Genomic DNA, 27,413 nt, shown 5'->3' on the forward strand with positions numbered 1-27,413 from the left:
TTTTATTAGCACATCACCAGATTTGAAGCATAAAGACTTGGGATACAACCACTTGTGACAACACACTCCACAGTTGAGCAAAGAGCACACAAAGCGAAAGAGCTGTAGAGTCACAATAAAAAACACAGGGAGCACTCAACATAGACTCATACGTAATTTGCCTCAATATCCCAAACATAGACAGAACTCACCTGAACTCTAAAGAAGTACGTAGCCAGGGACACCTCTACAGTAGATCTTCCAGACAGAGGTTAAAAAATGGTGAAACTGTCAGTGTCACTTCTACTGAACACACAAAGACAAAGCTCTGTGTTCCTCAATGTGGAAGAAGCTGACTTCTCTGTGAGTCAGCGTGCAGACCTGAGGCTTGGTTTATCAAAACAGATGGAACTTGGTCCTACAATGTTGGTGGGGTGGGAGGTTATATAAAGGGGCAATGCATTTCATGTGGGTATAGTTCCTCCACCCGAATCATCAGATAGTAGGATACATTGACTATGTATGATATTTAATAGCTGATGAATTAAGGCAATTATACCCCATTAATCACATTTTAAAAAGTTATTTTTTTATATCCATACAGATGCTTCAAAGAGAATCCGAGGTGAGAGGGATATGGAGGCTGACATGTTTATTCACTCTTAAATAATTCACATTGCCTGGCTGTCCTGCTCATACTCTGCCTCTTATACTTTAAGCCATAGACCCCGAACTAGCACGCAGATCAGATGTCTATGACATATTTGACAAGATTAGCTACATGCTTGTTTCAGGTGTGTGATTTAGATTCTACAGACCAGAAAGATCAACAGGACTCCCAAGCAAGTAGTATTGTTTAAAAGGAAATAAGTATGGCAGCTGCCATAGGTTTCACACCTCGAGTTCCTTTTAATACCAAATAAATACCTAATTCTATATAAATCAGTCTTGTTTTGTACATAACTGCTGTTTTATTGACACAGAAGGAGTGGGGAGTAGGGATGATTGAACCAGATCGTAAAGTTTAATGTCGTGGTGAATTGGGCTGATTTCACTAACCAAACATTTCTGCAAAACAAGCTTAGAGATTCTCCACGTGGTCGCCATCTTGACAATCATTTGCTGGCATAGGCTAGGGGGCAGCCACATCAAAATTTCAGTGGAATGGGCATCCACTGGGTCAATATTCACAGAAAGCCCCAGCAGCCAATTACCACAGATTAGCCAATTATTAATGGAAGCCATTGATTAATGAAGGTGGAGGGAAGGGGTTTTCACTCCATAGCTTCATCCTGCATTTTCATTGTGATAGGAGCCTGAAAGAGTGACACAGATAGGCAGACAGGGAGAGAACTGTATTGTACTGCATGAACAGATAGCTTGTGTCAGTTGTACTGTGTACACTAGCTAGAATTGTGTAAGTAGGACTGTTTTGTGTGCAGATTGTGCTAGATAGAACTATGTTTAGCTAGTTTGCATAGGTTAGGTGGAGAAATATGCTGTTTTGTACTGTTAAGGTAGCCATACATCTGGCGACTTGGCAGATGATCGACCATCTGATTGCACAAGTCGATCGTGCATGCTGCAAGATTGCATTATAATTGAATCGGATGAAAATCATTGTTGCCAAGTGCATGCCCAATCGTTCAGAACGAAATTGGGCACATAAGTCGATCGCGCATGCTGCAAGGTGTTGGGCCGGCTTGCTTGATCGGGTGCACGGTGGTAACATTGTGCAATTTCAGGGTGATCGACGAACGTGACGAAACCCCCGGTGCTGTCCCTCCTAATGTTAAGTGTCCTCCCCAGTGCCCAGTGCATGTTATACATTACCTGTCCACCGCCTCTGCTCGTCCTTGCTAGCTCCAGCAGCACTCCGCTCTACATACATGTGCGCTCCACGTTGTTTCCTAGTAAGGTTTTCCTAGTAAGGGCACGTGTATGTTGTCAGGCATCATACATGCGGCCATGTTACTAGGCAAACACGTGGCAAGCGTGTATGAAGAACAGAGTGCGCCCAGAGCCAGGGGGATAAGCAGGAGGTCGCAGACAGGTAATGTACTCTATAACATGCACTGGGCACCGGAGGGACACTTGAAATTAGGGGGAAAGCATTGGAGCGGCAAGGCAACTCAGCGTCATCAATTTCAGCATGAAATTGATCAGGAATCAGCCTGCGGTGTATGGGAAGCTGACAGATCTCTCTCTAATCAGATTTGATTAGAGAGAGATTTGTCTCTTGGTCGAATCTGCCCATCATTGCTAGATGTATGGCTAGCTTTAGCTTTTAATTGAATAGCTAGCTTAAAGCGTTCCCAAGCAAAAAAAGACAGTAACTTGAAGAGAGGGAAGCCTCAGGATCCTATTGAGGCTTCCCTCAGTGGTCCATTGTTCCCCATCCCTGAACTCGGCACCTCGTCACATCGGGGATACGCTCCTCCTCTGTTACGAGTACAGCCGTACAGTAGTCACACAAGCACACCCACGCATGTGCAGTAGCATGGAGCCCGCAGCTCTGGCTTACTGCGCATGCATGGGTGTGTTTGCGTGGCTACTGCGCGGCCATGCTGAAGGGAGAGGAGGTGCGCGGCCCCGATATAATTATCGACAATGCCTTTTTGCTAATCTTTCGGGGGCCACACTCAGCGATGGGGGACATAACTTCATGTTGAGTCCCTCTACACCTCCATCCCTCATGATGTAAGTGTAGAGGCAACAAATCATTACCATCAGACTTGCACAGATATTTCTGATGAACAGATAATTTTTTTGATGCAGTTGTAACAAGTGGTTTTAAGGAGAAATTACTTCCCGTGTGAGGGCAAGTTCTACCATTGGGCTTTGTTTATACCCACAAACTATTTCTCCACCACTCGAAATGGTGGTGGAGATATATAGACAACATCTTTGTCATCTGGGCGAGATCCCATTTGACTCTTGACACTCTTTGTTATTTGACTTACATAAACAAAGTCCCCAGATTATCTTGACGATTACCAGTAGTATTACATCTGCTCCGTTCATGGACACATTGGTGTCCAAAGTTGATGGCAAACTAACAACTGATTTTTATAGAAAAGTTACTGCTAGAAACTCATTATTGCATATTTCCACCCCCTCATATTACAGGCAATATCCCCAAAAAACTGTTCCAAAGAGTGGAAAGAATTGTGAAGGATCAAGACTTATGTAACATTCAGAAAAAGAAAATGGGCTTGACATTTTGTGAAAAGAACTACTCATTGAGTCTGTGTGTATCTCTTAGTTCTTCCCCTACTCATATGACCTTCAGATCTCGTGGAGAGAAAGATCATAGGATTCCATTCATCTCCACCTCTTCTGTCTATTCCAAGGAATTTGAGGGGATCATTAAACACCAGTGGCCTTTACTATAACAGGGTTTTCTTGCAGGAAACCAGGAATTCAAGAAAACCCCAATTATGGCTTACAAAAGGGCACTGACAATCGGTGATAGACTTGTGCGGGGTGATCTTTTTGCCTTCAAAAAACTGCATGTGACAAAGAGATGGGTTATTTTATCCCTGTCTTTCCACGTCACATGTGTAATAGTGTGTCTAAAGGTTCTTATTTCTATTACCCTTTGTCTGGTAGAAGATATGATTTTTTTTCCTGTGACTCATCATATGTAGTCTAGCTTATTCGCTGTCCCTGCGAATTATGCTTTGTGGGAATGACAACACAACTATTAAAAGACAGGATGTCATCCCACAAATTGGCCATTTGGTGTGGTGAATCTGGCCAGGCAGTGTTGAGAGATTTTATACGACATAAACACCTGATTAGTAAGCTTAATGTACAGTTAATATACTCAGTTCCTGTTCTAAGGAGAGGAGGGAATAAAGAAAATATACAGCTTAGGAGAGAGGCCTTTTAGATGAAGAAATTGTGAACGATGACTCCAGGAGGTCTTAATCAAGCTTATGACCTTGCTTGCAAGTGGTTGATGTTATATGTGTGTAGCGTTGCTCCTAGATTGAACAGGGATGCAGTCATTGAGCTTTGTTGATTATTTATTTATTTTTTTTCATTTTTAAATAATTTTTACCCTTTTTTTTTCAAAAGTAATGTGCCATTGCCATTATCACGGATCTTTGTTCTCCTGTTTCTGGCTTGCCCATTTGTTTTTATCTGTTAGCAACCAATCGGGGTTGAAGGGGCAGTGACCTGAGTAGGTGAACTTACTTCTCCATCAGGTCTGCCCCCTCTGCATCTTTGTCAGTAGGCGGCAACCTATCATCTTGCAGGGGGAGCACTATTGGTACCTGGTCCTTGAGTGGTGCGGGTTTAACTTGCAATGCGAGCCACACTCCAACTTTGTGACGTATTCTCTTCCGCAATTGGTCTCACTTTATACCCACTGCTTCCTGATTGGCGGAGGCAGTTGTGGATTGGGTCTCCCATCAGTTCAGCAGCAGAGTTTATACTGTTTCACCCTCTGACTTTAGGCCCCTCTCTGATTGGATGGCACACCGCAGCACAATCTACTGGTCCTGGCTTGAGGGTCCAGGATATAAATTGTGCTGGCTTTGCTGATAAGATTATAGGCTAGACAGGCTTGAGAATGGGAAGAGCTTATCTCCTGAAATGTTGCATGCAAATGTGTTAGCTCGATACCATGACATTGTCTGCCTGTACAATGGATTACCCATGTGATTAATAAAAATAACTACTTATTGAAGAAATCGGTGCTGGGTTTCTTCTTGCTGCTGTCTGCATTATTGCTCCGTGGGCTTGGAGATATTGGACCTTGGCATGACAATTTACTTAGTGGGTGCTAGGGTGCAATATCGCCAAGAATAGACTCTTAGCTGTTTCCTTTGTATTTATGCTCCTGCAGCCAGACTCACTGTCACAGTTTGCAATAACTGACACACTCTCTCTGGTCAAATCTCACTGACTTAGTGCTACTTTTTAACAGGGATGAGCAGAAACTATGCCAGTGCGAATTTACGCATCATAGTTTGCATCTACGCATCGTAGTTTGTAGGTGAAGTTGCAGAACTACGCTTACGAATTTACGCGTAGCGAAGTACCGCTACGCGTAGCTTACGCTTACTGTGCGTAGTTAACATGTGTATTGCGTAGTGAACTACGTATGCATTACTCGCTTCTATTTTTCCGCGTACTATTGTATGCATACAAATTTACGCATAGGAAAGGGGAATGTACGCATAGAAGAGTTCACGGGATAAGCATCTAAAGAGGAATTAATGCGTAAAATTTTCTGCATACAGGCATAAGCATCCGCATACACTACGCTTCGCACTATGCGTAATTGCGTATTTTCACGCGTATTCTACGAAATGCATACGAAGCGAATATTTGATTTCGAAGCCGTAGTTTGGCGAAGCGTAATTGCATGAAACTACGCATAGTTCCAGCGTAGCGAAGTTGGCTGACTACGACCATCCCTGCTTTTTAACGCTAGTTATATTTACATTTTTGGAGGACATGCTGCCAGCTACCAATGTGGTCTCAATTACCATAGCTTGTTAGAGCCATACTTCTATAGCAATAACTGCTACATGCTCCCTTCTTAGGTCCTTCTGCCTTTGGACTAATGTTTCTGCTATTTCTATACACCTTTATAGGTGGCATTCATTCATGATGTCATTCAGTTCAATCATGATGCGAGCTAGCAATGAGGTCTCCTACCACTTCTATGGTTCAGGCTGCTGCTAGTGCACTAAGCTGACACCTACCATCATGGCCACAATCTCTCAGTAGGGATGGCTAAATATGTTCACTGGCAACCAGTTCCTAGTGAATAAACCTTTTGTCTGTTCGCGTTTACTGCAAATTTCTGTGTCAAAAATTTGCATTTAACATTGAAGTCAGTGGCCACCGACTTTAGTTGTGAAGCCCCCATACATGCTAGAATCACTAAATTTGCAAGGTATGATAAAGGGAACCTAAACTAAGAAGGATATGGATTTTTCCATTTAAAATAATACCAGTTGCTCTCTCCTGTTGATCCTGTGTCTTTATACTTTTAGCCACAGCCCCTGAACAAGCATGCAGAGCAGTGGCTCTGACTGAAGTCAGACTGGATTGCTGCATGCTTGTTTCAGGTGTGTGATGTAAACACTACTGAGGCCACATAGGTCAGCAGGACTGCCAGGCAACTGGTATTGTTTATAAGGAAACATCCATATCCCTCTCAGTTTAGGTTCCCTTTAAGGAGGACAGTGGCAACAAGAGGAACCAGAAGATTCCTATTGTTCTATTAAAGAACCAATTGGGGCGCTGGAGGAAAGAAGTTGAAAGATGCTTTTCGCTTATTATACTTTGGCTTGTTATACTTGTTATACTGCTGCTGCTGTTTTTGGCTTCCAGAGCATTTTTGAAATTCCCTCCTGCGCCTCTTAGTGGTTTTATACCAGACCAATGGGGATCCTCATTGATCTGTTAAAAGACCAATAGAGGCTATCTCTTCTTGTTTGGCGTTTGCTTAAGAAATGTCTTTGGAGATTAATAATTAATTTTTCTTGTGGTTGCGTTTTGATTTCATTTGCACTCTTTGTGGAAATGGGTAAGAAGTACATCAGTAGTGACCCTATACTAATTTCACCTGGGAAGAGGGCAGGCATCTGTTGGTCCCTTTCTTAAAGGGAACCTTAAGTCAGGGAGAAAAAATGAGTTTAACTCACCTGGGGCTTCCCTCAGCCCCCTGCAGCTGATCGGTGCCCTCGCAGCCCCGCTCCAATGCTCCTGAACCCGCCGGCGACGACTTCCGGTTACGCTGTCACCGACCGACAGGCATGGGAACACGAGTGATTCTTCGCGTTCCCAGCTACAATAGCACATCCTATGCTGCTATTGCCGCAAGAAGGCCGGTGACGGCGAAACCGGAAGTCGTCGCCGGCGGGTTCAGGAGCATCGGAGCGGGGCTGCAAGGCACCGATCAGCTGCAGGGGGCTGAGGGAAGCCCCAGGTGAGTTAAACTCATTTTTTCTCCCTGACTTAAAGTTCCTTTAAAGAGGACTCTTAGATGCCACCATGACCCCCCCCCCCCCCCAAGGGTGTACATAGATTGGACAAGAGCTCTGGGGGAGAGGGGGAGGCTTGACCGCCCATCTCTTCCAGAGCCACCAATGTCATGGACCATGTGGGCTGGTATAGCTCAGGATGTGGAGTCTCATGTGGTCCAGGCCCCACATTTTGGCTATCCCAGCCTGCATGGGTGAGAAGGGGTTAAAGAGGCTTGGGAGGTGTTGCCAACCGTCAGTAAATTTACGGATTGTCCGTAAATAAGCAGTTAAATTTAAGTGCCCGTGATTTCCGTAAGCACTTTGGCTGTGTCCGTAAAAATTATATTACATTACTGCACTTGCCGGGGGTGGGTTGTTGCAGTTATTTACTTCCGCCCCCCGGCTCGCTGTGGCAGCCAGTAGCAGGCATTTCTGTCCCACACAAGCCTCACATCCCCTCCCCTTTCTTTCCCCCGCCGACTCCACCCCCGCATCTGTCACTGTATCAGGAAGCCCGGGAACGTGTCCGCACTCATAGCGGCTGAATGACTGACTGTGTCAGTCTCCAAGTCCTCTGACAGTGGTGCTTGCTGGAGAGGGTTGCATGCAGCCTCCAGGAGCCAGTGAGCAGGGAGAGCAGGGAGACGGACATCAAAGAGGAGGAGTGGTGAGGAGACGCTGATGAAAAAAAAGTTTAACTGTTTATTGTGCTCCAGGGGCTGCTGCTGGAGACGAGTCCAGGAGGCATCGGATGTCTGTCCTGGTCATGTGCTGCATGAATGGGCACTGTGCAGGGCTTTTCATGTTCTGCATAGAGCACAGTGATGTGATCAGTCTGTTCAGGCTGTGTGGCAATGGTTCCCTAAATTGCAAACTTTTCATTAACTTCCACACAGCCTGTCCAGGCTGATTACATCACTGCACTCTATGTAGATTTTCACTTGTGCTCAGAATGGAGTTCTGGGCAGTAAGGGACATATGAGACGGATCTGCTGTTTAAAGTGTACCTGGAGGGGAGAGGGAGGGAGGGGGGAGACCTAAGGTGAGGGAAGGGGGGGGGACGTCCCCCCTTCCCCACCGCTGTGCCCATGATCGCTCCCTCTTTGCGCTGCTCCCCTCCTGCTGCCTGCTGGGGGGACACCTGGCTACCTGTTCTGGTGACATCTCTACCCCTGGCCACCTGTTCTGGGGACATCTCTACCCCTGGCCACCTGTTCTGGGGACATCTCTACCCCTGGCCACCTGTTCTGGGGACATCTCTACCCCTGGCCACCTGTTCTGGGGACATCTCTACCCCTGGCTACCTGTTCTTGGGACATCTCTACCCCTGGCTACCTGTTCTGGGGACATCTCTACCCCTGGCTACCTGTTCTGGGGACATCTCTACCCCTGGCCACCTGTTCTGGGGACATCTCTACCCCTGGCCACCTGTTCTGGGGACATCTCTACCCCTGGCTACCTGTTCTGAGGACATCTCTACCCCTGGCCACCTGTTCTGGGGACATCTCTACCCCTGGCCACCTGTTCTGGGGACATCTCTACCCCTGGCCAAGTGTTCTGGGGACATCTCTACCCCTGGCCACCTGTTCTGGGGACATTTCTACCCCTGGCTACCGGTTCTGGGGACATTTCTACCCCTGGCTACCTGTTCTGGGGACATCTCTACCCTGGGCTACCTGTTCTGCTGCCTGTTCTGGGGACATCTCTACGCCTGGCTACCTGTTCTGGGGACATCTCTACCCCTGGCCACCTGTTCTGGGGACATCTCTACCCCTGGCAACCTGTTCTGGGGACATCTCTACCCCTGGCCACCTGTTCTGGGGACATCTCTACCCCTGGCTACCTGTTCTGGGGACATCTCTACCCCTGGCTACCTGTTCTGGGGACATCTCTACCCCTGGCCACCTGTTCTGGGGACATCTCTACCCCTGGCCACCTGTTCTGGGGACATCTCTACCCCTGGCCACCTGTTCTGGGGACATCTCTACCCCTGGCTACCTGTTCTGGGGACATCTCTACCCCTGGCCACCTGTTCTGGGGACATCTCTACCCCTGGCCACCTGTTCTGGGGACATCTCTACCCCTGGCCAAGTGTTCTGGGGACATCTCTACCCCTGGCCACCTGTTCTGGGGACATTTCTACCCCTGGCTACCGGTTCTGGGGACATTTCTACCCCTGGCTACCTGTTCTGGGGACATCTCTACCCTGGGCTACCTGTTCTGCTGCCTGTTCTTGGGACATCTCTACCCCTGGCTACCTGTTCTGGGGACATCTCTACCCCTGGCTACCTGTTCTGGGGACATCTCTACCCCTGGCTACCTGTTCTGGGGACATCTCTACCCCTGGCTACCTATTCTGGGGACATCTCTACCCCTGGCTACCTATTCTGGGGACATCTATACCCCTGGCCACCTATTCTGGGGACACCTATAGACCTGGCTACCTATTTTTGGGGAACCACTGCTGTCAAATTAAGTGTATTTTGGGGAACTGCTGCCAGATTATGTGTATGTTGGGGGAATCGCTGCTGCCAGATTACATCTATTTTTTGGGAACCACTGCCATATTGTCTGTATTTTGGAAGAACCTCTGCCAGATTACGTGGATTTTTGGTGAAATGCTGTAAGATTACATGTATTTTGGGGGAAGGGGGGGAAACACTATGGCAGAGCTCAAACTTCCCTGGCAGACCTTTTACAGCAATACTAAAATCATGTATATTTGGCCCCACCCATGACCACGCCCACATTCTGTTGCGCGACCACGCCCATTGCGGCGCAGGAGATTGTGTCAGTAAAAAAAATCTTTTGTCAGTAAATTTTTACGTATTTGTCAGTAAAAAATAACGTGAAAGGTTGGCAACACTGGTGGGATCCCATGTCATTTACAGAAAAAATTGAATGGCCAAACCATGCCAAAATATGGCAATATTGCGGCTTTATAGCGATCTCTGGCGAAACTGTTGCCAGTTTCACCAGGTTTCCAGGTGGTCAATACGCACAGTATACTGACCAGCTGGAAACCCCAGCATGAAATTCACTGCTCTTTCTTTTGATACATGTTAATTTACACTACCGATAGGTTGATACATTTTGTGTCATTTAACCTCCTTTTAAACAAAAACTTTTACTATCGTAACTTTAAAATCATTTTTCTCAAAATTTACAAGGTCTTTTTGAAAAACATACCCTACAAATTTGGTGATTCTAGCATGTATGGGGCTATTAACCACAAAAGTCACTGTCATCTCTTTAAGAATAAATATTGTGGCTGATGAGATGCCCTGAATGTTTTAGGTCGCATTCACAGTGGGACGTTGCATTTTAATGCGACGTTACAGTCGCTGCGTTAGGGCCTGTACACACTGCTGCGCTTTTAAAATCGCATGCGATTGTTAAATCGCAAGCCTTCATGAGAATAGAAAAAGTGCATCAGACCAGTGTGTACAGGTCTTCACGATTTTCATTATTTTCAAAAGACCTTGCGATTAAAAAGCACATGTGATTTGAAAAGCACAGCGCAAGCGCAGCAGTGTGTACAGGCCCTTAAGAGGTAATGCACTGCAAGGAGTGAGTTACCACAACGCAACATTTTTTTAACGCAACTTTAACGTTGCACTGTGAACGGCAGATAGGATTAGCATTGCAGTGCGTAAGCTGCGTTGTATGACTTTATAATGCACGACCATAACGTCCCACTGGGAATGCGACCTTAGTTTGCCTGTCATTAAAGTCAAGAGTTACCCAACACTTTGCAAGATCGTTTACATGTCGTTTACGTGTTTTTGACATGTTTGCCAAAAATACTAATAATGCTAAATATGAAAACTATTGCTTCTATATGGTATATTGAAATGAGAATATTCCGTTTTTTAGCACCAGTACAGTATATGTATTTCGATTATAGACACTTTATTGACACTTTTTACAATTGTGCTTGAATAAACCTTACCTGATCGAAACGCTCGTTGTCTGGGTTGGTTCATCTGGAGAAGTAAGATACCGCATATACTTTACTATTTTTTTTAATGTATACCCTACAATACATATTTTCGGGTGCCTACATTCTTCTACATTTATTCTGCTTTGGCTGTGTTTCTATGATATTTTCTTTTTATAAAGGTGAAGTAGCTTCATTGTATTGGATCTTATCTGCCAGCTTGATAAAGGAGCATGGTGTTTCAAAACGTTTCTGTGTATGACCATATGGATTATTGACTAATAGAGCATTTCTTAGAAATGATACCAGCCTCGTCCAAATTCCACTGCTTCAGAAACAATAAAAAAAACACACATCTCAAAAAGTGATTATTTTTCTAGAAATATCTCAAATATAAGGATTTTAATTTTTTTCAATCTCAAGTGGACCTTGTCTAAACTACAGTGAACAACACATCCATATTTTGCTAGTAAAGTAGAAACATTTTGCAGGGGTTACTCTTGATTTTGACTTCAGAGAGTTAAAAAAAAACAAAAACTTGTTTGCTGTATTACTTAGGTTCTCCATTATTCTCCAGCTCAAGTAAATCCTTTCAGTTGTGATCTAATGTCAGATTACTGACAGTAGATTGCTTTGGCACTATAGCCATGTCAAAGCAAAAACCCCTTTCCTAGATGCAGTCTTTTACTGATGAGCAGAGCAATTATCATCCAGGACTCTAATCAGTCCTCATGGTCTCATCCTAGTAGTTTGTTTACAAACAAGGATTCACCTTACAAGAATTGTCTGATAAGACAAGGGAATTAAAGCTTTTGTACATTTGAATGCTGCTATAGGCAGCTTTTTTCTGTGCTGATGCTAAGTAGAGATGGCCCGAACGGTTCGCCGGTAAACCAATTTGCGCGAACAACGCTCTACCCGCCCCCTATACTACATCATTAATTTAAACTTTGATCCTCTACATCACAGTCAGCAGACACATGGTAGCCAATCAGGCTGCACTTCCTCCTGGAGCCCCCCCTCCCCCCTTATATAAGGCAGCTGCATCGGCCATTATCTCACTCGGTGTAGCTGCAGTGATTAGAGAAGGGAGAGAGGTTGCTGCACAGATTAGGGAAAGCTTAGTTAGGCTCTTGTTAGGCTGGTTAGCTTGCTCTTTGCTGATACTTATATCAGCTCTTTTGAGAGCGAATGTTCTCTTAATGTGTGGGGGGTTTTTTTGTGTGGCCCACTGACATTTGCATATACAGCCCTGTCAGTCGCAGGCAGCTGGCCCTTGCTAATTGCTATACTGTGCAAGGCCCAGCACATTCAGTGACTACCTTTTCATGGTACCTGTGTGTGTGACAGCTCCACATTTGTAATACCAGTCACTGCATACTGTACCTGTTCATGTTTACTGCACCTGCGTGACAGCAGCAGGCAGTGTTAAATACCAGTCACTGAACCTGTTCACGGTACCTGTGTGTGTGACAGCTGCACATTTATAATACCAGTCACTGCATACCTGTTCATGTTTACTGCACCTGTGTGACAGCAGCACGCAGTGTTATATACCAGTCACTGCACCTGTTCACTGTACTTATGTGTGTGGCAGCTTCACATTTGTAATACCAGTCATTGCATACCTGTTCATGTTTACTGCACCTGCGTGAAAGCAGCATGCAGTGTTATATACCAGTTACTGCACCTGTTCACGGTACCTGTGTGTGTGACAGCTGCACATTTGTAATAGCAGTCACTGCATACCTGTTCATGGTACCTGTGTGTGTGTGACAGCTGCACATTGTATTGATACCAGTCACTGCATACCTGTTCAGCGCACCTGCGTGACAGAACGCAGTAGTATATTATATACCAGTAACTGCATACCTATTCACTGCACCTGTGTGACTGCACGCAGTGTTATATTATATACCAGTCACTGCATACCTGTTCACGGACGGTACCTGTGTGTGTGACAGCTGCACATTGTATTGATACCAATCACTGCAAACCTGTTCAGTGCACCTACGTGACAGCACGCAGTAGTATATTATATACCAGTCACTGCATACCTGTTCACGGTACCTGTGCGACCGCACTCAGTGTTATATTATATGCCAGTCAATGCATACCTGTTCACGGTACCTGTGTGTGTGACAGCTGCACGTTGCATTGATACCAGTCACTGCATACCTGTTCACTGCACCTGTGTGTGTGACAGCTGCACATCTGTAATACCAGTCACTGCATACCTGTTTAGTGCACCTGCGTGACAGCACGCAGTGTTATATATCAGTCACTGCATAACTGTTCACTGCACCTGTGTGTGTGACAGCTGCACATTTGTAATACCAGTCGCTGCATACCTGTTCACCGCACCTGTGTGACCGCATGCGGTTTTAAATACCAGTCCGCACATACCGGTTCACTGCACCTGTGTGACCACATGTTGTTTTATATACCAGTCGATGCATACCTGTTAACTGCACCTGTGTGACAGCTGCACATTGTATTGTAATACCAGTCACTGCATACCTTTCCCTGCACCTGTGTGACTGCACATTGTATTAGTCAAGTCAGTGCATACCTTTCACTTCATCCCCCGATATGGACAAAACAGGCAGAGGCAGACCCAGAGGCAGGCCACCCGACACTTCTGTTCGAGGTGGTGCTGACATGCTTTTGTGCGGCCCTGAACCAAAGTACAGTGCTCTGAAGAAGGCATGTGCCATCAACTCCCAAGATTGTCAGGACGTAGTTGACTATTTAACACAGAACACCTCATCTTTCGCAGCCACCAGCGGTACTACAAGCACCACATCCACTACATTTGACACTTCGCAGGAGTGATTTGGTGGGGAATTCACTGATTCACAGCCATTATTGTTACAACAAGATGAAGGCGCTAAGCAAGTTACACCACCTCATATGTCTGATTTAGGCGGCACTATGGACGTAAGGTGTGAGGAGGAGGAGGATGAAGTACCTGCTGTTGGTGCAGTTTTGGAGGTGTCTGATACAAGCAAAGCTGGGGAGGATGATTATGATTATGATGATTATGATGATATGGATGTCACGTGGGTCCCCAATAGAGGAGATGAACAGGGGGACAGTTCAGAGGGGGAGTCAGAGGCAGTGTTAAATACCAGTCACTGCACCTGTTCACGGTACCTGTGTGTGTGACAGCTGCACATTTATAATACCAGTCACTGCATACCTGTTCATGTTTACTGCACCTGTGTGACAGCAGCACGCTGTGTTATATACCAGTCACTGCACCTGTTCACTGTACTTATGTGTGTGGCAGCTGCACATTTGTAATACCAGTCATTGCATACCTGTTCATGTTTACTGCACCTGCGTGAAAGCAGCATGCTAAGAGGAGACGAGTTGCTGAAAGAAGCAGGGGGAGCTCGTCATCAGAAACAGCTGGTGGCAGTGTCCAGCACCATGTATAGCCACCTATGGACAGCCAGTCAACATGCCCTTCAACGTCAGCTGCTGACGCCACCATAGTGCCATCACCCCAGGACTTAGCGGTGTGGACATTTTTTTGTGTGTATGCCTCAGATGAGAGTAATGCCATCTGTACTCTCTGCCACCAAAAATTGAGCCGTGGAAAGGACAACACCCGCGTAGGGACAACTGCCTTACGAAGGCACATGGAGAAAAAGCACAAACTGCAATAGGAAGACCACCTGAGGAAAAGCAGCACACAAAAGCAAAGCCACCCTCCTTCTCCTCTTCCTCCTTCAGGTGCATTATCTTCAGCTGCTTTCTTCCTTGCACCTTCACAGCCACCCTCCTCCACTCCACCTCTCACCTTGAGCGTTTCCAGCTCTGCCCACAGCAGCAGCCAGGTGTCCGTGAGGGAAATCTTTGAGTGGAAGAAGCCAATGTCTGCCAGTCACCCCCTTGCCTGGTGTCTGACAGCTGGCTTGGTGGAATAGTTATCTCGCCAGCTGTTACCATACCAGCTGGTGGACTCTGAGGCCTTCCGAAAATTTGTGGTGATTGGGACACCGCAGTGGAAGATACCAGGCCGCAATTATTGCTCAAAAAAGGCGATACCCAAACTGTACCATGACGTTAAAAGGCAAGTGGTGTCATCTCTGGCACACAGCATTGGGTCAAGGGTCCATCTGACCACGGATGCCTGGTCTGCAAAGCATGGTCAGGTCAGGTACATTACTTACACAGCCCATAGGGTTAACCTGGTGACCGCTGGCAAGCAAGGAGTATGTTGCTGAGCAGCAGACCTAGTTGTGACACCTCCATGGCTTGCAGGCAGGCCTGCTGCCACCTCCTCTCCTTCTCCTCCTACTCCTCCTGCTACATCCTCTTCGCTGTCATCCTCCTCCTCCTCGGCTGAGTGGCAGTGCTACTCTACTGGTGCTGCAATCTCCTCTCCAGCTACACAGCCCCAGCTCCCCAGGGCCTATGCTGCATGCCAGGTACGATGGTGTCACGCCATCTTAGACATGTCTTGCCTCAAAGCGGAGAGTCACACTGGAGCGTACGTCTGCATCCAAATTTGTGCAGATGGCGGCTTTCATGCTGTCCAGCCTGTTGAGGGACCATTGTATAAAAAAACTCAAGGGGAATGACCTGTACTGTGTGGCAACGTTACTAGACCCTCGGTATAAGCACAAAGTGTCGGAGATTTTACCAACTCACCAGAAGGCAGAAAGGATGCAGCACTTGCACAACAAGCTGGCAAGTATACTTTACAATGCGTTTAAGGGTGATGTCACAGCACAACGGAATAAAGGTGCCACTGCCAGTAATCCTTCTCCCATGTCCATGCAGGCAAAGAGAGGATGCTCCAGCAATCTCATGGTGATGTCAGACATGCGGACATTCTTTAGTCCAACCTTATCCCTTAGCTAAGCTTAGGCCTTAGCCCTTCCGGATCCACCCTCCACCAACGCCTCGACTGGCAGGTAGCCGACTACCTGGCCTTAACTGTGGATGTAGACAATAGCGATGAACCCCTGGACTACTGGGTGCACAGGCTTGACCTGTGGCCAGAGCTGTCACGATTTGCCATCCAACTTCTGTCTTGCCCTGCCTCAAGTGTCCTGTCCGAAAGGACCTTCAGCACAGCTGGAGGCATTGTCACTGAGAAGAGAAGTCGCCTAGGTCAAAATCAAAATGAATGAGGTATGGATCCCGGAGGGCTAATGCCCGCCCAAAGGCTAAGTCAGTCCCTGCACACAGCATCTCTGCCTGAACGTCGTGTGACTGCCTGCTCCAAGACTAAGTCGGTCCCCAGTCCCCACACAGCATCTCTGCCTGCAGGCCGCTTGACTGCCTTCTCCGCCACCACCAACAGGGTCCAGGATTCCTGAATTTTTAAGGCCGCTGCTAGCAGCGGCCGCTAACAACACCAGTAACAATTTTTTGTTATTGTGTACATGCCTAATTTTTCTGGCTGCACTGCAGCTGCAAAAACAAAACAAAAGGTATGTACTACTTGTGTCAATTCCCCTTCGTGATCGTTACCTTGCCGCGGTGAAGTGGCTTGCGTATCACAATGAAGCAATGATCGCAGGCTATATAAGTGTGTTGGGGGTCACACCCAAGATAATAAGGTCATTGCTTCATTGTGGACAGACCAAATTCGATCAGCTGGACAGTCACTATTGTTCTATCATTGAGCTACCTCAGCCCGGCAACCATATGGGCTTGAAAACCGCTATCGCCCACACTCTCACCATGGTGCACACCAGTCCAGCACAGCCGTCACTACACAAACAGCTGTTTGTGGTGCGTTACACAGTGAGTTTGGTCTGTCAGTGTGAAGCAGTACACTAATTACACTACCTGATTGCTGTATACACATGCAAGATGTTTTAAAGCACTTTAGGCCTCTAATTTAGCATGCAATGTGATTCCTGCCCTTAAAACGCTGCTGTGCATCAAATCTGTATTTTTTCCCTGGGACTTTTGGAGTGTATCCAACTCTATGCATATACATAGGTTAGGATTTAGTTAGTGTTAGGCCCCTCCCATGGAGGATTGACTTCTTCGCAGTGGGAGGGACGAGTACTTAACAGGTTGCATGCAAGCTGTCAATGGAAACCAACATCCTCCTCTAGTGGTAGACAGGTCATGTGTATGGTCGGTGTGTATTCGACCCCACAAGTGGGGCTTGCACTCTTTTTCAGGTAGGCACTAGTCTGTTTTTAAGTAGCGCTGCTCATTTCCTTGCTATGTACTAATGTAATTCATTTTTGGTCAGCTGCTCCCACTTAACAGCCATGCTTTTGGTGTATATGCAGAGCTTCTGTTTGGGTTCAAGGTGCGTTTGTAGTTCCTGGGGGGGCTCAGCGCATCTCTGATGGAGGCCATTCGGAGGCGGCCTGGTGTTGCGCTGATCCACCTTTTGCGCAATTTTCAATTTTCGATTTTATTTGATTAGCCGCACCCAGGCTATGCATATACATAGGTTAGGATTTAGTTAGTGTTAGGCCCCTCCCATGGAGGATTGACTTCTTCGCAGTGGGAGGGACGAGTACTTAATAGGTTGCATGCAAGCTGTTAATGGAAACCAACATCCTCCTCTAGTGGTAGACAGGTCATCATGTGTATGCTCGGTGTGTATTCGACCCCACAAGTGGGGCTTGCACTCTTTTTCAGGTAGGCACTAGTCTGTTTTTAAGTAGCGCTGCTCATTTCCTTGCTATGTACTAATGTAATTCGTTTTTGGTCAGCTGCTCCCACTTAACAGCCATGCTTTTGGTGTATATGCAGAGCTTCTGTTTGGGTTCAAGGTGCGTTTGTAGTTCCTGGGGGGGCTCAGCGCATCTCTGATGGAGGCCATTCGGAGGCGGCCTGGTGTTGCGCTGATCCACCTTTTGCGCAATTTTCAGTGTATCCAACTCTGCCATGTCCCCCTCCAGGTGTTGGATTCCTTGAAACATCTTTTCCATCACTTTTGTGGCCAGCATAAATGTTTCTAATTTTCAAAGTTTGCCTCCCCATTGAAGTCTATTGCGGTTTGCAAAGTTTGCACGAACCCGAACTTTTGCAAAAGTTCGCGTTCGAGGTTCGCGAACCTAAAATCGGAGGTTCGAGCCATCTCTAATGCTAAGAGAGTCCCTACTCCTAGGGAATCACAACTCTACTAAGAAAGAATCCATTGCATCATGAATCTTTTGCAACATCCAGAAAGTAAATGTATCCAGATTCGACCAAGAGACAAATCTCTCTTTAATGGAATCTGATTAGAGAGAGATCTGTCAGCTGCCTATACACTGCAGACCGATTCCCGATCAATTTCATGCTGATGATCGATCTGGAATCGGCCTTGTGCGCCGCATCCACTACCTCGCTGGCGCTGCAACGATTATGTCCCCTAATGTAAAATGTCCCCCCATTTCCCAGTGCACTGGGAAACCACATGGGGTGTGTGTGTATGGAGAAGGGAATGCGCAGAGGGACAAGCACAGGCCGCAGACAGGTAATATTTACTTTAAAGAAAACCTATAACTAAAAAAAGTTCCCCTGGGGGGTACTCACCTCGGGTGGGGGAAGCCTCCGGAACCTATCGAGGCTTCCCCATCCTCCTGTGTCCCACGGCAGTTTCGTTGTGCCCCTCCGAACAGTGGAGATGTAAATATTTACCTTCCCGGTTCCAGCGCAGGCGCAGTATAGGCTCTCCGCTCAGAGATAGGCGTAAATAGCTGATCGCTGTCGGTCCGCTCTACTGCTCAGGTGCAAGTTCTCCTGCACCTGAGTAGTAGATCGGACCCGACAGAGATCGGCTATTTCCGCCTATCTCCATGCTGAGAGCTGCAACAGCGCCCCCGCTGGAGCCAGGGAAGGTAAATATATTAAGCCTTGTCAGGCTTGTCGAGCCAGGATTATGGAACGCTTTGGGGGAGCCAGCGCTGGACTGCCTGCAGCTACAGGGATGGGGGAAGCCTCATTGGGACCCTTAGGCTTCCCCCTCCCGAGGTAAGTTCCCCCCAGAGGACTTTTTTTATTACAGAGTCTCTTTAAGCTGGGCACCAGGGGACATTTTGCATTAGGGGACAGCGTCGGAGGTTTCGTTGATCATAGAAAAATTGCACGCCGTTCCCGCCGCGCACCCAATCGAGCAAGCCGGCCCAACATCTTGCAGCATGCACGATCCAGAAGGTGATCAATTTTCATCCCGAAATTGGTTGCATTGCCGATCAGGCATGCACTTGGGGGCAGAGATTTTTATCCAATTCGATTATTATAATAAAATCGAATGATCACCTGATGTATGGCCACCTTTACAGTCATTTGCTTTTATCAGCCACACAATGTATTCTAATCTATTTAACTTAAAGTGGATCCGAGGTGAACTTTTACTCATTGCAGAATTGTATTCCTTTCCTATTGTTTATAGAGCATTCCTCAAGCCAAATACTTTTTTTTTTGTTTTAATACTCTAATTCCATATAAACTAAATAAACCACGCCCACAGGTTTTCAGAGAGCCTTGGCAGTAGCAAGGGCTCATGGTAGCTCAGTCTGGGCAGGAGGAGGAGGTGTTACTAGCAATTGATTTCAGAGGCAGAGGGGAGGAGGGGGGGATTAGGTTTTTTTCACAGGCTTAGTGATCAAGATACAGATAAGCCTGCCTCTGTGTAATGTTTACAAACAACATGGCTGCTGTCATTGTATCACAGGAAGAAATAATCATTTTCTATTAAAGCTGTTTGCAGCTATATTTGCTGTGTAAACTATCTAAACTTTAGATAAGATATATAGACAAGTTACTAGTTAGTTTTTCATCTCGGATCCACTTTAACTTAAATCTGTTGAGTTATTCTTTTCGCTCCCTGCACTGCTTGTCTTGTGTCTGCAGAAAGCCAAAAACTGTTTATTCAGCAGTATTAACATGGCAAGCCCCCCTCTTCAGTTCCTCCTACCCATCTTGCATCTGTCAGGTTAACATCTTCTCTCCTTGCACGGCTTGTCACGTGAGTGCAGAATGCTGGTAACTTTTTGTTACAAACACTGGTCCACATGACAGCCCAGGGGCCCCAGTTCTCTCTCACAACAACTTTTTGTTATGCAGCACTAACATGAAGCCCCGGTCAAATCATCCTACCCAAAGGTGAGGAGTGTGATGCTACTGCAACTAAGGGATTGAAAACCTTGTAAAACGGTATAATAAATGCTTAAATAAAGGAGATGATTATGTGCAGAAATATAAAGAAGATGCAGTAAAAAATAAAATCTTACCTTAATTAAATAATAGAAAACAGCTCTTACTTTCCAGATGACCCTCATAGCTTACTTGATACTTGATAGCTTCACTTCAAATAAAAAGTAGAAAAGAGTTTTTTCATTTGCTAAGGTTCTTCGGGGGTTTGTGCTAAAGATTTCTAAAGAGAAAATACATGACCCGGCAAACTTGGCCTGTAATACTAAAAGCAAACCTGTTACTCAGTGGCAAGAGACTGCAAACCTCATCTGAATCAAACATGAGCACAGAAAGAGTTGCTGAATGGTTAAATACTTTTTACAGGAAGTTTACAATCAGTATTATACTTTTTAACCTAACTCTTTTTGTGACTACAGTCATATGGAAGTACATAAAGTACTTTTGTATTTAAATAAATTGAGGATTGTTTTATTAAAAACTGAACTGAAGTTTTATAAAATCAAAAAGGGTTACCATGCAGCTGTGAGTTGCAGACGTTTGCTACCCAAAGGAGGTGTTTTTGAAATAAATCTGATTCATTAAGGCAAAAAAACCTTTCATTTTCTTCAACTATATCAGGCCCTAAAGTACTTTTGTTTTGTTTTTTAAATAAATGAAGGCTAGAGTCTCCAAGGCCAGAAGCTTGACATAGAAAGGATTATACTGTAAAAGAGGACTATAACCTCATATCTCCATCATAATATTGATGAACGTTTGGAACTAACCTATTAAAACCGTATATACTAGTATAAGCAATCATATGGTTGAACTTGATGGAGAAATGTCTTTTTTTCAACCAAACGAACTATGTAACTATGACAAAGGGAATCATGGGGTTATTTTTGCCAATTATATATCAGCCATGTTAAGGTGCCCATTAACTGTACAATTTTTCACTAAATGCAATCTTTCGATTCAATTTGAATGATCGTAATTAATCTGAAGACAATTATCGAATGTTCACATTTACTGAACGATTCTTTCTTCAAATGTGATCATATTTTTTAACTTGCAGCTCGATTTTATCCCATAAAGCAATCAACCACAGAATCGTTCACTATCGATTGCCTTCATAAATGGCAAATTTTCTACACAATTCGATCGCAAAAGTTTCCCACGTACTTCTATAAAACACTTAAACTATACCTAAATTGGGCCAAAAAATGGTGGATTTTTACTTAGCTGCAGCTTCTTCCAGCCCACCTTAGTCTGTCAGTTCCCTTGGTGTGCTCTAGGTTTTCACCTATGTGCCATTGCACCCTTAAAACGATCTAATACTGGAGCTTTAGTCGCAGTTATTAATCATGTGTGGTCTGGTCCACGCGCCTTCTCAATCATGCTTTCATTGCTGGTAGCATTCTGCATTTCCACGGTTTAAAAAATTTGTATCTCTCATGCACAGAATCAGGAGGCGGCAATGGAAGCATGATTAACCACTTCGTCTCGAAGGGTTTTTCCCTTTAAAAAACCAGAGCAATTTTCACCTGTCAGCGCTCATTCCATTCATTCTCCTATAACTTTATTACTACTTACCACAACTAAACAATCTATATCTTGGTTTTTGTGCCTCCAATTAGGCTTTATTTGGGGGGTACTTTTTGCTAAGAATTATTTTATTCTAACTGAGTTTTTACAGGAATAATAAGAAAAAAATGGAAAATATGTATTACTAGCTGCTTGCCCGGTGTTGCCCGGGTATGTATTTAGCTGGTGTCGGCTTATCCCATTTTTTCTAACCCTAACAATTACTCAATGACCAAGTTTGTGAGCATTGTGATCTTTGGCATCAATAATTTGTATTGAATTGAAAAAATCTGATGGGTTGTTTGTGGCTCCACCCCCTTTTCTGAATTTGAACAACAGTCACCCAATGACCAACTATACCAGGTTTCAGGCCTGTGCCATTAACAGTGCAAGAATGGTAGCAATTAAATATTCCCTTGAAAAGCAATAGGTGAAGCTTTATACACTTTTGTAGGCTCTACCCACTTTTCTGAATATTAATTCCATTCACTGAGTGACCAACTGTGCAAAGTTTAAGAACCCTCCCATTAACAGTGTAAGAATGGCTGCAGTTTACATTTTCCCAGTGAAATTTGTATTTGTCTCCACCCACTGATGACCCGGCATTGCCCGGGTATGTTTTTGACTGGTGTTGGTTCCGCCCACTTCTTCTAACCCTAACACACAAACACTCAATGACCAAGTTTGTGAGCTTTGGGGTCTTTAGCATCAATAATTTGTATATTCCCATAGAAATTAAACAAATCAGATTGGCTGTTTGTGGCTCTGCCCCTCTCCAGCATTTGAACCACAGTCACCCAATGACCAACTGTAGCAGGTTTGAGGCATCTGCTATTACCAGTGTAAAAATGGCAGCAATTTAAATATTCCCCTTTAAAATCAACAGGTGCATTTTGATTGGCTATTATAGGCTCCACCCATTTCCCTTTAATATTAATCTCAGTCACTCAGTGACCATCTGGGCAAAGTTTGGGAACCCTGGCATTAACAGTGTAAGAAGGCCTGCAGTCTACATTTTCCCAGTGAAATTTGGTTTTGGCTCCGCCGACTTTTTGTAACCTGGACATACAGTCACTCAATGACCAAGTTTGTGAGCTTTGGGGTCCTTGGCATCAATAATTTGTATTTTCCCAAGAAATGAAACTGTTTGTGGCTCTATCCCCTTTTCTGAATTTGAACCCCAATGACTAACTATACCAGGTTTGAGGCTTGTGCCATTAACAGTGCAAGAATGGCAGCAATTTTGATATTCCCCTTGAAAATCAACAGGTGATTTTGATTGGCATTTCTAGGCTCCACCCACTTGTATGAATATTAATCCCGGTCAACCAGTAACCAATTGTGCAAACACCCACCCACTTTTTGTAACCTTGACACACAGTCACTAGTCAATGACCAAGTTTGTGAGCTTTTGGGTTCCTGGCATCAAAATTGTGTGAATGGATGCAGTTTATCGAAAAAAGCAAATCTGATTGGCTGTTTGTAGGCTCCACCCCTTTAGTGAATTTGAACCACAGTCGCTTGATGACCGACTGTAGCAGGTTTGAGGCCTCTGCCATTAACAGTGTAAGAATGACAGCAGTTTCAATATTCCCCTTGAAAATCAATTGGTGAATTTTGATTGGCTCTTGTAGGCTCCACCTACTTTTCCGTATATTAATTCTAGTCCCCCAGTGACCAACTGTGTCAAGTTTGAGAACCCTGCCATTAACAGTGTAAGAATAGCTGCAATTTATATTTTCCCACTATTTCTAACCTTGACATACAGTTACTCACTGACCAAGTTTATGAGCTTTGTGGTCTTTAGCATCAATAAGTTGCATTTTACCATTGAAATTAAACAAATCTGATTGGCTGTTTTTGGCCCACTCCCTTTTCAGAATTTAAACCCTAGACTCCCAGTGACTGACTGTACCAGATTTGAGGCCTCTGCCATTAAGAGTGTATGAATGGCAGCAATGTAAATATTCCCCTTGAAAATCAAAATGTGAATTTTGATTGGCTGCTGTAGGCTCCACCCACTTTCCTGAATATTAGTCCCAGTCACCCAGTGGCCAACTGTGTCAAGTTTGAGAACCCTGCCAATAACAGAATGGCTGAAATCAATGTAAAAAATCTGATTGGCTGTTTGTGGCTCCACCCACTTTAGTGAATTTGGACCCCAGTCACCCAATAACTGACTGTATCAGGTTTGAGACCTCTGCAACAGTGTAAGAATGGTAGCTGGTAGCAATGTAAATGTTCCCCCTTGTAAATCAACGGTACATTTTGATTGGCTGTTTTTAGGCTCCACCCACATTTCTGAATATTAATCCCAGTCACCCAGTGGCCAATTGTGTCAAGCTTGGGAACCCTGCCATGTAAAAAATTAAGTTGTTGGTGCTGCACACTTTTTCTAACCTTGACATACAGTCACTCTATCAAGTTTATCAGCTTTGGGGTCCTTGGTATCAATACTTTGTATATTCCCATTGAAAAATAAACAAATCTGATTGGCTGTTTGTGGCTCCGCCCCCTTTCTGATTTTGAACCCTAATCACACAGTGACCAACTGTACCAGGTTTGATATTTACAATATTAGAATGGTAGCAGCTTAAATATTCCCTTTGAAAATCGAAAGGTGAATTTTTATTGGCTGTTGTAGGTTCCACCTACCTTCCAAATTCTTAATCTCATTCACCCAGTGACCAACTGTGCAAAGTTTGAGAACTCTGCCATTAAGGGTGTAAAGGTGGCCATACACTAGTCGATTTGCCATCAGATTCGACCAAAAGATAGATCCCTCTCTGATCGAATCTGATCAAAGAGGGATCGTATGGCCACCTTACTGCAAACAGATTGTGAATCGATTTCAGCCTGAAACCGATCACAATCTGTGGAGTTGCCCCTGCTGCCACCCCCCCCCCCCCCCTGCATACATTACCTGTTCCGGCCGGCGCGAGTCCACCGCTGTCTTCTTCTTCGCCTGGTCCCAGCATTTTCTCTGCATCGGCTCCCGGCTGGCATCTTCTCCCATCACCTTCCGCATCACTGGCATCAGCGTATAACTTTCTGTCACTCCAGTGACAGCGGAAGTTCAAATGGAGCGCCCTCTATTTGTACTTCCGCTGTCACTGCAGTGACACAGGAAGTTATGCTGGATGCCGTGATGCTGAGAAGATGCCAGCCGGGAGCCGGGAGGTGACTCGCCCGCCACCGAGAAAAATCTTCTGCACGGATGGATCGAGGGGAGTCGACGGGAATGATGGATTTCGGATGGATGTCAGCGGTGTGCACGGCAATTTCACGGCCGTTTCGATCACTGTGATCGAAATGGCCGTATTTCGTCGGGAAAATCGTTAGGTGTATGGGCCCCTTAAGAATGGCTACAGTTTATATTTTCCTAGTCAAATTTGTTTTTGGCTCCACCCACTTTTTGTAACCTGGACACACAGTCACTCAATGACCAAGTTTGTGAGCTTTCAGGTTCCTGGCATCAAAAATGTGTGAATGGAAGCAGTTTATCCACCAAGTAAATCTGATTGGCTGTTTGTAGCCATGCCCCTTTAGTGAATTTGGACCCCAGTTACCCAAAGACAGACTGTAGCAAGTTTGAAGCAACTGCCATTAACAGTGTAAGAATGGCAGCAGTTTAAATATTCCCCTTGAAAATCAATAGATGGATTTTGATTGGCTGCTGTAGGCTCCACCCACTTTCTTGAATCTTAATCGGATTCACCCAGTGACCAACTGTGGCAAGTTTGAGAACCCTGCGATTAACAGTCTAAGAATGGCTGCAGTTTACATTTTCCTATTTAAAATGAATGGCTGAAATTTGATTGGCTGTTTTATGCTCCGCCCACTTTTCCTGGATTTGTAACCTTGGTCACCAAGTGACCAACTGTGCCAAGTGTGGGGACTCTGGCTTGATTACTGTGAGAATGGCAGCCTTTTACATTTTTTTCATTGACTTGAATGGGTGAAATCTGATTGGCTGTTTGTAGCTCCGCCCACGTGTGCAGGGGGGCCATGAGACCCCCAGAACATATCATCCCAGGTAGTAAGGGATCTGTATACCAAGTTTGGTTCAAATCGGTCAAGGCGTTTTCGCGTGATCGCGGCACATACATACACACACACACACACACACACACACATACATCCGATTTTATATATACAGATTTCTAAGCTGTTCACCATTATAGTTTTAAAATAATACTTGCTACCATTATTAAAACCCACACATTTTATTTGCACTTTTTCCCCGGCTATTGTAACATTTAAATTTTTCCTTAGTGCAATGTATGGCGCCAATATTGTATTTGGAAATAAAAGTGCATTTACTCTCCCTAATTACCATCCCTAATTACAAGCCCATAATTTATAAAGTAACAGTAATATACCCTCTTTACATACATATTAAAAATGTACAATCCCTAAGGTAACTTTTTATGTATTTTTCTAATTTGTAATTGTTTTTATCTGGCAGCTAATGGGGAGTGTGGGAGGTCAGGGGTTCATTTTAAATGTAAAAATAAGGTAAAAATATGTCCTTTATTGAAAAAAAATTCAGATGTAATTTTACTATTCTACGCAACTATGCTACGCTACTACGCAACGTTACTACGCAAACAGGAAGCAATGCGTGGACAGTCTTTGTGAATGGCGGATGGCTGCGGACATTCACACGGGGACTTAGATCAATGAATAGGAACTGTGTTCCTATTCATTGATCTAGCAGCTAATGATGGGTAACGAGCGCGCAGGGGGGGGGGGGGGGGGGGGGGGAGCGAGAAGGCACGCTGGGGAGGGATGTAGTAGCTACATCCCTGCACAGAGTTGTGGCATTTTGCAGAGACGTAGTTACTCGTCCCGGAGGAGGGGAAGTGGTTAAGGAGGTAAATGGATGGGACGATGCATGTGCAGTAGCTGTGACTAGAGCAGTCACAAATTTTTAACTGGGGGCAGTGGCACATGGGGGGGGGGAGGGGCAGAGGACACAGAGGGACCTGACAGACTTGGGGAGGGGGCTGAAAGAAGCCCAAGGTAAGTAAATATCCACTTTGTTGTCCTAATTCAGGTGTGCTCTAAAAGCTGTGTAATCCTCCAGCACCCACTCCAACCAGTGATTTAAAGCTAGATTCAAATCTGTATATTACTTCACAAACTGATGCTACTACAGTAATTATTTTGACATACAATTAACACTTAAAGAGAACCTGTACTCAGTAAAAATATTTAAAATAAACACATGAGGTAACTTCAAATGAACATTACATAGTTACCTTGCCATCAGTTCCTCTCAGAAGCTCACCATTTTCTTCTGACAATAATCCCTTACAGTTCTGACAATATTTTGTCAGATCTGAAATATATCAGTTGCTGTCAGTAAAATATCAGTTGCTGTCAGTTATAGCTGAGAGGAAAACTGATGTACCAGGTAATGTCTATGTTTCCCTATGGCTCAAGTGGGCGATGTTACAGTTAAACTGTGTGCTGACCAGAAAGCTGTTATGGGTAATGGCCATTTTCAAAATGAAGGACGGAAAATTCCCTTGATCACAGTGAACAAACAGGACGCGGGACAGGAGAAAGACACTGAGGAGTAGACTACATGGAAGGTAAGTATGACTTGTGTATGCTTATTTTGACTTTTAATGTTCAGTTCAGGTTTTCTTTAAGGTAAGCTCTCATTACATAATATTCATCATTTATTTAGCCTACATTACCCAGGTTTGTTACAGAATAATTTCATTTAATTATTCGAGAGAAAAAAACCCTGTATAATTTTAGCCGAGAGATTAATACAGCCCCAGGCCCTAGCATAA

The 27,413-nt window shown here is 44.9% G+C and overlaps 1 long non-coding RNA gene across 1 annotated transcript; it reads right to left on the minus strand.

Moving 5' to 3' along the window:
* Positions 1 to 11,030: 11,030 nt before the first annotated feature.
* On the minus strand, positions 11,031 to 26,950 carry LOC137528424 (uncharacterized). The gene is made up of 3 exons (XR_011023387.1): positions 26,871 to 26,950; positions 20,121 to 20,194; positions 11,031 to 11,239 (listed from the first exon to the last, which is right to left on the minus strand). It is a non-coding gene; the product is annotated as an uncharacterized lncRNA (long non-coding RNA).
* Between the last annotated feature and the right edge of the window lie 463 nt (positions 26,951 to 27,413).

The sequence above is a fragment of the Hyperolius riggenbachi genome, chromosome 8, assembly GCF_040937935.1.
Source record: "Hyperolius riggenbachi isolate aHypRig1 chromosome 8, aHypRig1.pri, whole genome shotgun sequence".
Classification (NCBI taxonomy): domain Eukaryota; kingdom Metazoa; phylum Chordata; class Amphibia; order Anura; family Hyperoliidae; genus Hyperolius; species Hyperolius riggenbachi.